The sequence below is a fragment of the Pleurodeles waltl genome, chromosome 6 (assembly GCF_031143425.1).
Source record: "Pleurodeles waltl isolate 20211129_DDA chromosome 6, aPleWal1.hap1.20221129, whole genome shotgun sequence".
Lineage (NCBI taxonomy): Eukaryota > Metazoa > Chordata > Amphibia > Caudata > Salamandridae > Pleurodeles > Pleurodeles waltl.
The window spans coordinates 53,659,951-53,672,530 of NC_090445.1; the positions used below are offsets into that span (position 1 = coordinate 53,659,951).

The 12,580-nt window shown below is 50.8% G+C and overlaps 1 protein-coding gene across 2 annotated transcripts in view; it reads left to right on the plus strand.

Moving 5' to 3' along the window:
* Positions 1 to 7,669: 7,669 nt before the first annotated feature.
* Positions 7,670 to 12,580, plus strand: part of LOC138299179 (nuclear factor 7, brain-like) — a 62,923-nt gene continuing 58,012 nt past the window's right edge. The window contains exon 1 of one of the 2 annotated variants that reach the window (XM_069237274.1): positions 7,670 to 7,995. The gene's annotated coding sequence lies outside the window, so the exon portion shown is untranslated. Of the gene's footprint in view, positions 7,996 to 8,476; positions 8,681 to 12,580 lie in introns of those variants that run through there. The other variant, XM_069237275.1, reaches the window with a different exon arrangement.

The following is a 12,580-nucleotide window of genomic DNA, read 5'->3' on the forward strand; positions in this document are numbered from 1 at the left end:
CTATCTGAAGCCACCGAGACCATCTGAGGCGTTCCCCAAGCATCCTCCCTACGCCCAGTCCTTTTCAACGTCTACATGGCACCGCTCGCCAACATTGTCCGATCACGCAACCTCAACATCGTCTCCTATGTCGATGACACCCAGCTGATCCTCTCACTCACCAAGGACCCCACACCGCCAAAACCAACCTCCACAACGGAATGAAGGCCATCGCCAACTGGATGGAGAGCCACCACCTGAAACTGAATTCAGACAAGACCGAGATCCTCATCCTCGGCTCCATCCCCTCTGTCTGGGACAACTCCTGGTGGCCAGCCACTCTAGGAACTGCACTGACGCCCGCCAACCACGCACGCAACCTAGGATTTATCCTGGACTCATTGCTCACCATGACCCAGCAAGTCAATGCCATCTCATCTTCCTGCTTCAACACCCTCCAAATGCTCCGCAAGATCTTCAGGTGGATCCCCACCGAAACCAGAAGGACGGTTACCCAGGCCCTCGTCAGCAGCAGACTGGACTAGGGCAACTCTCTCTACGCTGGAACCACGGCCAAGCTCCAGAAAAGACTGCAAAGTATACAGAACGCCTCCGCACGCCTCATCCTCGACATCCCATGCCCCAACCACATCTCAGCCCACCTGAGAGATCTACACTGGCTCCCTGTCAACAAGAGGATCACCTTCAAGCTCCTCAACCACACCCAAAAAGCACTCCACAACGCCGGCCTTGCTTACCTCAACGAACGACTCACCTTCTACACTCCCAACCGTCAACTCCGCTCCACCAACCTCGCCCTCGCTACGGTCCTTCGCATCCACTGAACTACAGCCGGTGGCAGATTGTTCTCCCACTTCACTGCTAAGACCTGGAACACCCTCCCCGTCCACCTACGACAGACCCAGGGCCTGCTGACCTTCGGGAAACGCCTCAAGACCTGGCTGTTTGAGCAGTAGCACCCCCCCCCCAGCGCCCTGAGACCCTCACAGGTGAGTAGCGGGCTCTACAAATGATTGATTGATTGATTGATTGATTGTTTTGCTGCTCCAAGTGAAGTGACTTCCTTCAGGCAGCAAACCCACGGGGAAGGGTGTCTCTGGCAACGTCGGTCCCTATGCTGGGGGGATACTCTGGAGTCGGTGAACATCATGCAGGCATCCAACAAGCCTTTGTAGCAAGGGTCGTCCACGAGCTTTCTGGCGGCTGGAAGTAGTTTGGTTGGGAGTAGAGGTTTGAAACTTGGCACAGGCCTCACTCCCACTCTGTAGATGCCGGACATCAAGTTTCTTTGGGCTCAGACACTCAGAGTCTGTTGGGCCGCAGTTCTTCGTCCTCAGCACTTCTTTACTCCTGCAATTTGCCGTGGACTGGAGCCACCAGTTAGGGAAGTCTTCCTGGGGGTTTTGGTGTCCACTGGGGTCCCTTTGGTGGGGACAAATGAGTTTTCACCACTAGCACATGCTAGGCACACGGTTCCAGTACTGGTCTCAATAGACACTCTGGGTCCTCTTTTTTTGCACTGGGGTTGGAGTCCAGGTCCTATTGTTGGTGCAGGCATCTCTTTGTGCTTCTTTCTTCTTGTCCAGGAAAGATCTAAGTGCTGATGCGTGGGGAGCCCCTTAAATCCTGGTTTAGGGGGTGTTTATGGGTGTGAGAGACAGTGGCCAATGGACTACTGTCCCTGTGGCTAGTCCGCCCCTGCAGCGATGACTTTGTGTGGGTAGTACATCACTTTCTACCCAGAACCCACTATCCTAGGGGTCTGCCAAGATGGTAGAACCCTTCCTTGGCAGTGGAGACCTCCTAGCCCACCCTCAAAAGTGTGGCTAATTTGAGGGCGGTGCACGCCTCCTGCAAAGCTAATTTCCTGCCTGCTTGGCCGGGCAGGAAGGCTTTGTCCTTCACTGGGGGGGACAACTACTTGCACATCAAAGGCAGGTGAAGTCTTTGAGGCAAACTGCCCTGATGCTCTTCTCACTAACCAGCCTGGGAGGGAGGAGGTGTGACCTCCTTCCTTCCCAGGCCCTTTGTCTTATGTCCTACCAACGTGTTAGCACCACAAGCAGGAAGTCTGACTTCTGTCACTGGTGGCAGCAGCTCGGGAGAGCTTGCCAAAATAGTACCGGACTGGGTAACATGGTGGGCACCCTCTAAGTGTGCCACCTGGGCATCTGCTTTTTCATCCTAAACTTGGGCTTCATGTTCACGGTTAAAAAACACAGTGTTTGTTACCAAACACGATGGACTTCGGCTGGGCCACTGCAGAGCTGGACATCTGAGCAGTGGTCAGATGTCAGCCCATGTTATCCAATGGACCCCTGGTTACACGGGCCAGCATTGCAGTTTAAATCTCAGCATGGGGGGATATGTGCTCCTGCACATATGCCCTCACTCATGGAATAGTGCACCCTGCCCCCTGGGCTAGAGCGGGCCTGCCTTAGGGGTGACTGACCTGTCCATGGGCAGTAACAGGGACTCTGCCTGTGCTTGGTATGGGAAGAGTCTCACTCGAGCAGCAGGCTGCACGTGCAGGCAGACATGGCAGCTCTGCAGTCTCTTTTTTACTTGGGGTACTCATGGTGGTATAATCAGTGCTGCAGCACAGGTAGCCCCTTTACCTCCCTTGACCTGGGTTCCCTGGGTACCATTTACTGGGGGCTTATAGGGGTGGTGAGGTGCTTGCCAATTGATCTATGCAATTCAACATACCTTTGAAGGAAAAGAACATTGGTACTGGGGCCTGCTTAGCAGACCTCAGTACACTGTCAAAAACAACAGCATCTAGCAGTTCAAATGGGGGCAAGAAGGGGAGGCATCTGCAAAGAAGCCCAGTTTGCTACACTTATCCTCGAATGCTATCTTATTGTCTCATCCTGCCTGAATGAATGACGGAAGCAGATTTATAAAGTGCCTGGTTAGTCCAAGTGAGTGTCCCCAGCTTGGGTCCATTTCAGCTAAAAACAGAGGAAGAGAAAGAAGAAATAGAAACTGTCTACTGTTTCCTGGAAGAGCCAGGTTTTCAGTTTCTTACAAAAGACTGATTCTTGCCTCATCACCCTGGCATGGTGTTCCACAATTTGGGGGCAAGATATCTGAAAAAGCGACCACCCAGACGTGCGCTAATAATTCTGGGGATGGACGCTAGAGCCATAGTAGGGGAGCTAAGGATCAAAGAGGGGCAATACCAAGACCCCATCAAGAGCACATAGCTGGGGCCTTTGCCCTGAAGTATTTGATGATGAAAACACAAGGTTATTAAGGCCACTCTCTTCCTTATATGGAGCCAGTAGAGAGAAGAGAGGGCCTGACCTGCAGAGGCAAATTTGGGAAGATTGAGTCTCAGACGTGCTGCAGCATTCTGTACTCCCTGTAATTTAAGAAATCTGCTCCTAATAGCCCCAAGGTACAGAGCATTACAGTAGTCCAGCCTTGACGTGATGAGGGTCTAAGCAACTGTTTTTCCAGTCTCGCTGGGCAAGAGATTCGGTATTTTTCTTTCCAGTTTTAGAATATTGAAACAGGTACTAGGTCAACACTGATATATGCTTGCCAAAGCTCAGCTGAGAGTCAAATCAAACTCCAAGATTCTATACGGCTGGTTTAGGGGTTGGTGCAGATCCCATCCAATCTGGCCACCAGGATGAGGACCAGATCAAGAGTTGTTTCCCGACAACAATCACTTCAGTTTTATGGGCATTCAGGTTGAGAGCTTTGTTCCATGTAGCCAACAAGGCTGGTCCAGCATGACCTAAACCGTTCAGCAAAAGAATCATGGTTCTGAGACAAATTTATAATCAGTTGGGTGTCGTCTGCATAAGACACTACTGAAACGCCTCAACTCTCAATCACTGCAGCTAAGGGGTGCATATAAAGATTAAAGAGTGTAGGACTCAAAGTAGAGCCCTGGGATACTCCTTGTTTTAGCAAAAAGGTTTTTGAGGTGTAGTTTGCTGCATCACACAAAAAGTGAGACTGGAGAGGTATGAGGCAATCCACTTCAGTGCAACTCCACTGATGCCCACTAACCACAGTTGTTCCAGCAAAATGGCATGAGACAGTTTCAAATGCTGCACTGAGATCTAACGTTATCAGTGCAACGGTGTCTCCTTCGTCAGTGATGCACCAGAGTTCCTCAGAAGCCAGCAACAGTGCAGATTCAGTATTGTGGCGAGGGCGGAAACTGGACTGACTTCTGTGAAATACCTCTTTAGCCTCGCTGAACCGCATCAACTGCTGGTTGACACACTTCTCCGCTACCTTAGAGGTGAAGGGCAGGAGTCAAATAGGGCTCAGATTTTTTCATTTATTATGGTCGAGTGATGGCTTTTTAAGAAGGGTGACCACAATGGCATGCTTCCAGTCAAAGGGGACTTGGGGAAGCTAAAAAGACAAAGGGCCAGATGTATCAAAAAAACGATTTGTGTTTCTTAAATAGTGAATTTTAAGAAATCGCTATTCAAGAAATGCAAAATGGTATGCATGATTTTTGCGATTCAGTAATAGCGATTTCTTAAAATTTGCAAATGCTAATACCGAATCACAAATAGAGAATCCGACCCCATTCGCACCTATGGGTCTGTTGCGAATTTTTTTGAATTTCCCAAATTGCAAATTCCAGTTAGGAATTCGCAAATTAGGAAATGCAAATCCCAGGGTGCTGGGGGCCTCAGGCCCCCTCTGCTGCACCTCAAAAATAGTTTTACGGACATGTGGAGTGCATACATGCCTTAGGGGCATGTGTGTGCTACATGTCAATTCAAAACATGCATTTATAATGCATTTTTAATATTTGCACATGGTTACCACCAAACTTTAGTTTGTGGTAATTGCATTTCCTAAATGCCCAATTCGCATTTAGGAAATGCTTGATACATGTGCTTTGGAAATCGCAAATATGAATTCTCTATTTGCGATTTCCAATTTAGAGAATCGCAATTTGCTTGTGACTGAATCAAGGGCATCAGCCCCCCCCCCACACACACACTCTCCTTAGCAGGTCTAGTGGGGAGGGTTCTTGGTGGGTCTTTTAGGTCTGCAGCTCAGCAGACAAAGGCTCAGAATTAACTAGGGAGGGTGAGTGAGTGAAAGGAAGGGTGGGTAGATGGATGAAATGGTGGATGGATAGATCATGGATGAATGAGTGAAAGGATGGATGTTAGACTAGAAGAGTGAAAGTCAGGGAGGATGTATGAGTGAAAAGGAGGATGGATGGATTTAGATGGATGATGGATGGAGTGAAAGGATGGGTTGATGGATGATGAGGGAAAGGGTGGCTGGATGGTAGAATGAGTGAAAGGATGGGTGGATGGATGAGTGGAAGGGTAAATGGATGGATGAGTAGATGGATGAATGAAAGGAGTGAAACGATGGATGAGCGAAAGGATGGATGAATGAAAGAATGTATGTAAAGATGGCTGAGTAAAACAGTGGATGGATGGATGAATGAAAGGCAGGGTAGATGAATGTCTGGATGAAAGGATGGATGGATGAGTGAAAGGGGACATTGATGGATGGATGAATGAATAGATGGATAGATGGATGAGTGAGTGAAAGTATGGATAGCTGGGTGAAAAGGTAAATGGAGGGATGTATGAATGGATGGATGGGACAAAGGGTGGATGGATGGGTGTAAGGTTGGATGGAGTGAGTGATTAGGTGGATAGATGGATGAGCCAAAGGGAGGATGATGGATGGATGGAGTGAAAGGATGGATGGAACTAAAGGTTGGATGGATGAGTGATAGGATGGATGATTGAGTGGATGGATTGGTTTGATGGATAGGTGTCCCTGGACCAGTGGCGGCACTCTTTTATGGGCTCCACAGCTACACTACCCCCTCCTTGTTTTGTGGTCCACTTTTATTGTATCAAGAGAGAATAATTATTCACTCTTGATATGATAAAAATAAAATGAAGACCCGCTTTGGGTCCAGCAACAAACTGAGGCCGCTAGTGACATTGTTTGTTTGCTGACACATGAGTATGAAGGTCCCTGCGCCAGCCTTCAGGGATACTGTTCAGAGCTGGTGAAATTCCAGCACTGCGAGCATGTCTGTGGGACTATGAGGGTCATTCTGACCCTGGCGTCGGTGACCGCCAGGGTCACCGACCACGGGAGCACCGCCAACAGGCTGGCGGTGCTCCTAAGGGCATTCTGAACGCGGCGGTTCAGCCGCGGCCAGAAAGGGTAAACCGGCGGTCTCCCGCCGGTTTACCGCTGCCCTACAGAATCCTCCATGGCGGATTCTGACACCCCCTACCGCCATCCTGTTCCTGGCGGGTCTCCCGCCAGGAACAGGATGGCGGTAGAGGGTGCCGCAGGGCCCCTGGGGGCCCCTGCAGTGCCCATGCCAATGGCATGGGCACTGCAGGTGCCCCCGTAAGAGGGCCCCACAAAGTATTTCAGTGTCTGCAAAGCAGACACTGAAATACGCGACGGGTGCAACTGCACCCGTCGCACCTTCCCACTACGCCGGCTCAATTCTGAGCCGGCGTCCTCGTGGGAAGGTAGATTTGCCCTGGGCGGTCTTGCGACCGTGGAGCGGTATTTTGTCGGGGGAAAACTGGCGGGCGGCCTCTGTCAGAATGACCCCCTATATGTTTGCGTTAAGGTGGGAGAAAGTCAGTGAAGGAGTGAGAGAAAGTGAGTGAGCATGAGTGACAATAAGGGCGAGTATGTGTGAGAATTAATTTGAGTGAGTGAGGGAGAGTGACAGTGAGTGTGAGTGTTAATTTGTGTTAGTCACGGTAAGACTGAGTAATTCAGAATGAGTGGGAATGAGTGGGATGGAGTGAGACAGAGTGGGCCAGAATAGAATGAGTGAGACTGCGTGAATTAGTGACAAGTGAGACTGAGTGAGTCAGAGTGAGACAGTAAACTTAGTGCAAGAAAGTGTGAGAGAACCCTTCAAGAAAACGCTCTTTGGAATTCGAGCCAAGGATTACGCCCCACACTTTTAAAGGTCACCAGCAGCCACTGCTTGTATCTAGTGACTTCCTGCTCATGGATGGCATTGCGTTGCCGCCATGGTCCATGTGCTGGAGGCTATTTCAGGGAGGCACTGTTGGTATGGGACGAGAGAACCCCAGCAGATACAGGAGCAGAGCATCACCTCCTGCGATGCACTGACGTCACAGAGAGTCAGGAGGGGCGCAGACTGAAGCAGAAGGAATTCGCCTTTGCCCCCACCCTGGGGTTTCAAAAAAGAAGACGACTGATGCAACTACTGGAGGTTACCTTTAAAGCCTCCCCACTGTCGGCAGACAGCTGCACTGGGGGTGGGGACAGTGTGGTAGCCTACTCCCACACTGCAGGGGTTAAACCCACTAACTGCCCTACTGATGGCATTACTGGAAAATACATCACACAACAGCCGAGTGATGACAATCACATTATATGCAGTGGTACCTGCGTCACTGGAAAGTGTCATATGGCATTTGGCCCAGAAGGCACCATGAGAAATAAATGAAATAGCATGAACGCGTGATCAGTGCACACCACCCTCGGACACAGCTGTGCAGTGCACTGACGTCAGGCAGTACCTCCAGCGGCCGATGTGAGGCGTCTTTCAGAACAAACTTTCACAGACTTATTTGGAATTCTCTTCCTGCTCGGGGAGCTGTTTTTATTTCCGTTTAAATACAATTATCCACATCTTCCCCCACACACAATAGGTTGATTCCCAGGAATATGTAGGCTGGCGTGCGCCTAGAAACGGTGGTAGCCCAGCTCCTAAAACATAGGGTTGGCAAGTAAGCATCTCCCCCTAGGTGGGCCAGAATTTCCATCAGCACCCCCAGCCCCTCCTCCCTCAATAGTTCTGAAGGACTTCCTGTCAGGACAGCGCGCTGCTCTAGCTCTTAAAATGACTGCAGGTGGCATCACCGACTCACAGCAGCGACTACTCCACAAGGGCGACTATTGCTCCCACGCACTGACCTTAAGAAGAGTCGAAGAACCGGGCCCTGGTGACGGGCAGCAGTAGCAGGCAGCCAGGTAGGGGAGGAAATGTTCATGTCTGCCTATGTCTGTATGCATTTTTATCCATGCGTTCATCTAAGGCAGCGGTTTATATCCCAGCGCAACCCAGCCGTCTGTCCCTTCGCGGTCACTGAACTGAGTAACATACCTGAGTAATATTAACATCTGTTATTTCCAGCGCTGAGAAACGGCAGAAGTTTGCTCGTGGTGCTATATAAAGTATGTTATTATTGACTGTTACTCGTACTGCGACCAAATTGCAAGGCAGTGTCTTACAACAAGCAAGTTGTTGTATGGAAATACGAATCTTTCAATAAAAAAAGATAACAATGTGCCCGTCTTGTATTTTCTCATATTGCGTTTCATACAATAACTTCGAAAACGCATCTGTGCCCTACTGGGTCAAAAAGGCTCATTTGAATTTTTGCGTCATAGTCAAACCGAGAAATGTTTCTAGAACGCACGGGGTTAAAAACAGGAAGTAAAGTGCTGAAGTAAATGTGGCCTAATCAGTGAGCCGGTTATAAATCCAGACTAGAAAGACACCTGCTTCACTCTAGGTGAAGTCAGCAGGAAGGCAGCAGTCATGGGAAAGGTCCATGACCTGAGGGGGCCCACATAGACTCTGCTGTCACCCCTTAAGCATCAACGGACGGAGGGACATATGAGGATAACACTGCCGGGACCACCTGTGGACGGAGTAAGTGACTGGCTGCCCGAGTGTATGAGGCGTTGTGTGTGAGGCGTCGAGTGTGTGAGGGGTCGATTGTGTGAGGGGTCGAGTGTGTGAGACGTTCAGTGTGTGAGGGGTTGCGTGTGTAAGGCGTTCAGTGTGAGGGGTCGAGTGTGTGAGGGGCTGAGTGTGTGAGGCGTTCAGGGTGTGAGGGGTTGCGTGTGTAAGGCGTTCAGTGTGAGGGGTCGAGTGTGTGAGGGGCTGAGTGTGTGAGGCGTTCAGTGTGTGAGGGGTTGCATGTGTAAGGCGTTGAGTGTGTGAGGCGTTGAGTGTGTGAGGGGTCGAGTGTGTGAGGCGTTCAGTGTGTGAGGGGCTGAGTGTGTAAGTCGTTGAGTGTGTGAGGGGTCGATTGTGTGAGGGGTGGAGTGTGTGAGGCATTCAGTGTGTGAGGGGTTGCGTGTGTAAGGCGTTCAGTGTGTGATGGGTCGAGTGTGTGAGGCGTTGAGTGTGTGAGGGGCTGAGTGTGTAAGTCGTTGAGTGTGTGAGGGGTCGATTGTGTGAGGGGTGGAGTGTGTGAGGCATTCAGTGTGTGAGGGGTTTTGTGTGTAAGGCGTTCAGTGTGTGAGGGGTCGAGTGTGTGAGGCGTTGACAGTGTGAGGCGTTGAGTGCGTGAGGGGTTGTGTGTGCCGTGGCTTCTCCGATGCCCTCAGAGGCTTGTGGTGCCGTACAGGGATGCGAGTGTCCTGTATGAAGGAGATGTGATCAGGTGTCTCTCTGTACATGATCGATAAACTGAGTCAGGAAGTGATGATGCGCTCTGCATTAGACACACCGTGGCTCAGTTCCAGGACACATTTTAGCATGGCTCAAACATCATGCCCACTGTGAGTACGACATGAACTCATTAGAGAACATTAGTATTGATAGGGAGGTTGTGCAACAATTGTTTACTCTCAATGTAACTTTGATGGATAAACTGGGACATGGCAGTCAGAGGTTTAGTGGTCTATGTGTGTTTGGAGGGTGACTGGGCACCTTCACAAATGTGAACCACAGATGAGATTACTTAACATTCTGTTAAGTGCATGTGAGGGAAGCTTGCAATGCAGCTGCCCGTGCTGTACCTGTTGTGGGTGTGAGGGATGCTTGCAGTGCTGCTGCCCGTGCTGTACCTGTCGTGGATGTGGGGGAAGTGTGCAGTGCTGCTGCCTGTGCAGTACCTGTTGTGGATGTGGGGGAAGTGTGCAATCCTGCAGTCTGTGCTGTACCTGTTAAGAGTGTGACGGAAGCTTGTGGTGCTGCTGCCCGTGCTGTACCTGGTGTGGGTGTGAGGGAAGCTTGCAGTAATGCTGTCTGTGCTCTACCTGTTGTAGGTGTGAGGGAAGCTTGCAGTGCTGCTGCCCGTGCTGTACCTGGTGTGGGTGTGACAGAAGCTTGCAGTGGTGCTGCCCGTGCTGTACCAAGTGTGGGTGTGAGTGAAGCTTGCAGTGGTGCTGCCCATGCTGTACCTGCTAAGGGTGTGAAGGAAGCTTGCAGTGCTGCTGCCCGTGCTGTACCTGGTGTGGGTGTGAGGGAAGCTTGCAGTGGTGCTGCCTGTGCTGTACCTAGTGTGGGTGTGAGGGAATCTTGCAGTGCTGCTGCCCGTGCTGTACCTGGTGAGGGTGTGAGGGAAGCTTGCAGTGGTGCTGCCCATGCTGTACCTGCTAAGGGTGTGAAGGAAGCTTGCAGTGCTGCTGCCCGTGCTGTACCTGCTGTGGGTGTGAGGGAAGCTTGCAGTGGTGCTGCCCGTGCTGTACCTAGTGTGGGTGTGAGGGAAGCTTGCAGTGCTGCTGCCCGTGCTGTACCTAGTGTGGGTGTGAGGGAAGCTTGCAGTGGTGCTGCCCATGCTGTACCTGCTAAGGGTGTGAAGGAAGCTTGCAGTGCTGCTGCCCGTGCTGTACCTGGTGTGGGTGTGAGGGAAGCTTGCAGTGGTGCTGCCCGTGCTGTACCTAGTGTGGGTGTGAGGGAATCTTGCAGTGCTGCTGCCCATGCTGTACCTGGTGAGGGTGTGAGGGAAGCTTGCAGTGCTGCTGCCTGTGCTGTACCTGTTGTAGGTGTGAGGGAAGCTTGCAGTGCTGCTGCCCTTGCTGTGGGTTTGAGGGAAGCTTGCAGTGCTGCTGCCTGTGCGGTACCTAGTGTTGGTGTGAGGGAAGCTTGCAGTGGTGCGGCCCGTGTTGTACTTGTTAAGGGTGTGAAGAAAGTCTGTATCTATTGCAGATGGGTGCGATGAAACTTTAGCTTGCTGTGCTGAGCCTGTTCTGTGTGTGAGGGAAGGATGGAGTGTTGAAGGCCATGATGTACCGGCTTGTGCTTGTGCTTGTGTTCGGCTTCTGATGGTCCTGTCAAATGGGATTTGGACTTGCATTTAACTTGTATTTATTTGTATTTTATTTATGGTGTAGAACACGGTCAGCTAGAAGCATAGCACATATTCTACACATACATGAAACATAAATAATATTTTGAAAATCGTACACAACTCAAAACATATATATGCTGTATCAGGATTATATAATTGTACTACATTTCCCCACCAAAAGACCGTCGCTGCGGCTACAAGCCGTCAGGCGTATTATGACCACAGCCGGATTTCTGCCAGAAGGATGCTGTGGCAATGCCGGTGGATGGCGGTAAGGTGGCGCTGCTACCAACAGCAGCGCCACGCCAGTAGACCGCCGCCAGCCGTATTATGACAAATAATATGGCCTGGCGGTGTTCTGCTGGCAGCAGTGCCCCGTCCCGTCTCCTGCCGGAGGACCCTCCACACAAAGGTAAGTGGGTGCTCAGACAGGGGAGGGGGGTGGGGAGTGTTTGTGTGGGGGTGTGGGGGTGTTTGTGCGTGCGTGTATGCTGGTGTGTGTTGCATATTGTATGTGCATGCATGTCTGGAGGTGTGAGTGGATGTATGTTGTGTTGTGTGAATGTGTGTCTGCGTGTATGTATGTAAGTGTGTGCAGATGTGTGTGTGTATGGATGTATGCATGCGTAGATGAATGTGGGAATGGGTGTGTGTATGCGGGTGTGCGTGTGTGAAGGGAGGGGCGTGTATGAAGGGGGGTCTGGAGAGAAAGGGGGATGGGGAGGGGGATGGGGAAGACCCCTATCAGTGACAGGGAAGCGATTCCCTGTCACTGATAGTGCCTACCACCATGGTTTTCGTGGCAGTAAGGAAGCCAAGAAAAGCATGGCAGTAGGCGGGGTCATAACCCCACAGGCGGTACAGTGACGGCCGCTGGGCTGGAGATTGATATTTCTAGCCCAGCGGCGGTTACCGCCGTGGCGGTCGGTATGGCCAAACCGCCAATGTCATAATATGGTGGAAAGTACCGCCAGCCGGTTGGCAGTACTTTCCACCATATTACTGCCAACCGCCAGGGTCCTAGTGAGGGCCATAATGTCTACCAGTGTGGATGACATGTTACTTCTACACCTTGTATATATTCCCTATATATTGATTTACACACCTGCATGATACATTGCCATTGTATAATAAGTGTGTGATATAAAGCACTGTCACCCTACATTGTGATGAGTAGCACCATAAAAAAATAAATGTGAGGGGCTAAGGAGAGATGAGGGGCGCTGCTGGAGGGGGATAGTGAGGGAATCCAACAGAAGGAGGTCATGGCGGGGGGTGCCAACAAAGATTGTTACAGGTGGCGTCATCAGTTCTAATGCCAGCCCTGACTGTACCCAACATTTTGTGCTGGAATAAATTAAACACAGCTGGATAATATTATGTCTCCTCCTTTTGTCTTTGCTTCTTGCACATACATCTCTCCTGCTTTACTGTGTTCTCTACCCCACTTCGCTTGGCTTTCTCTACTTCTTCTTTCCCTTCTCCACTGGCATTCTTTCTTCTCACCACTGTCACTCTGCTTCCCTTCT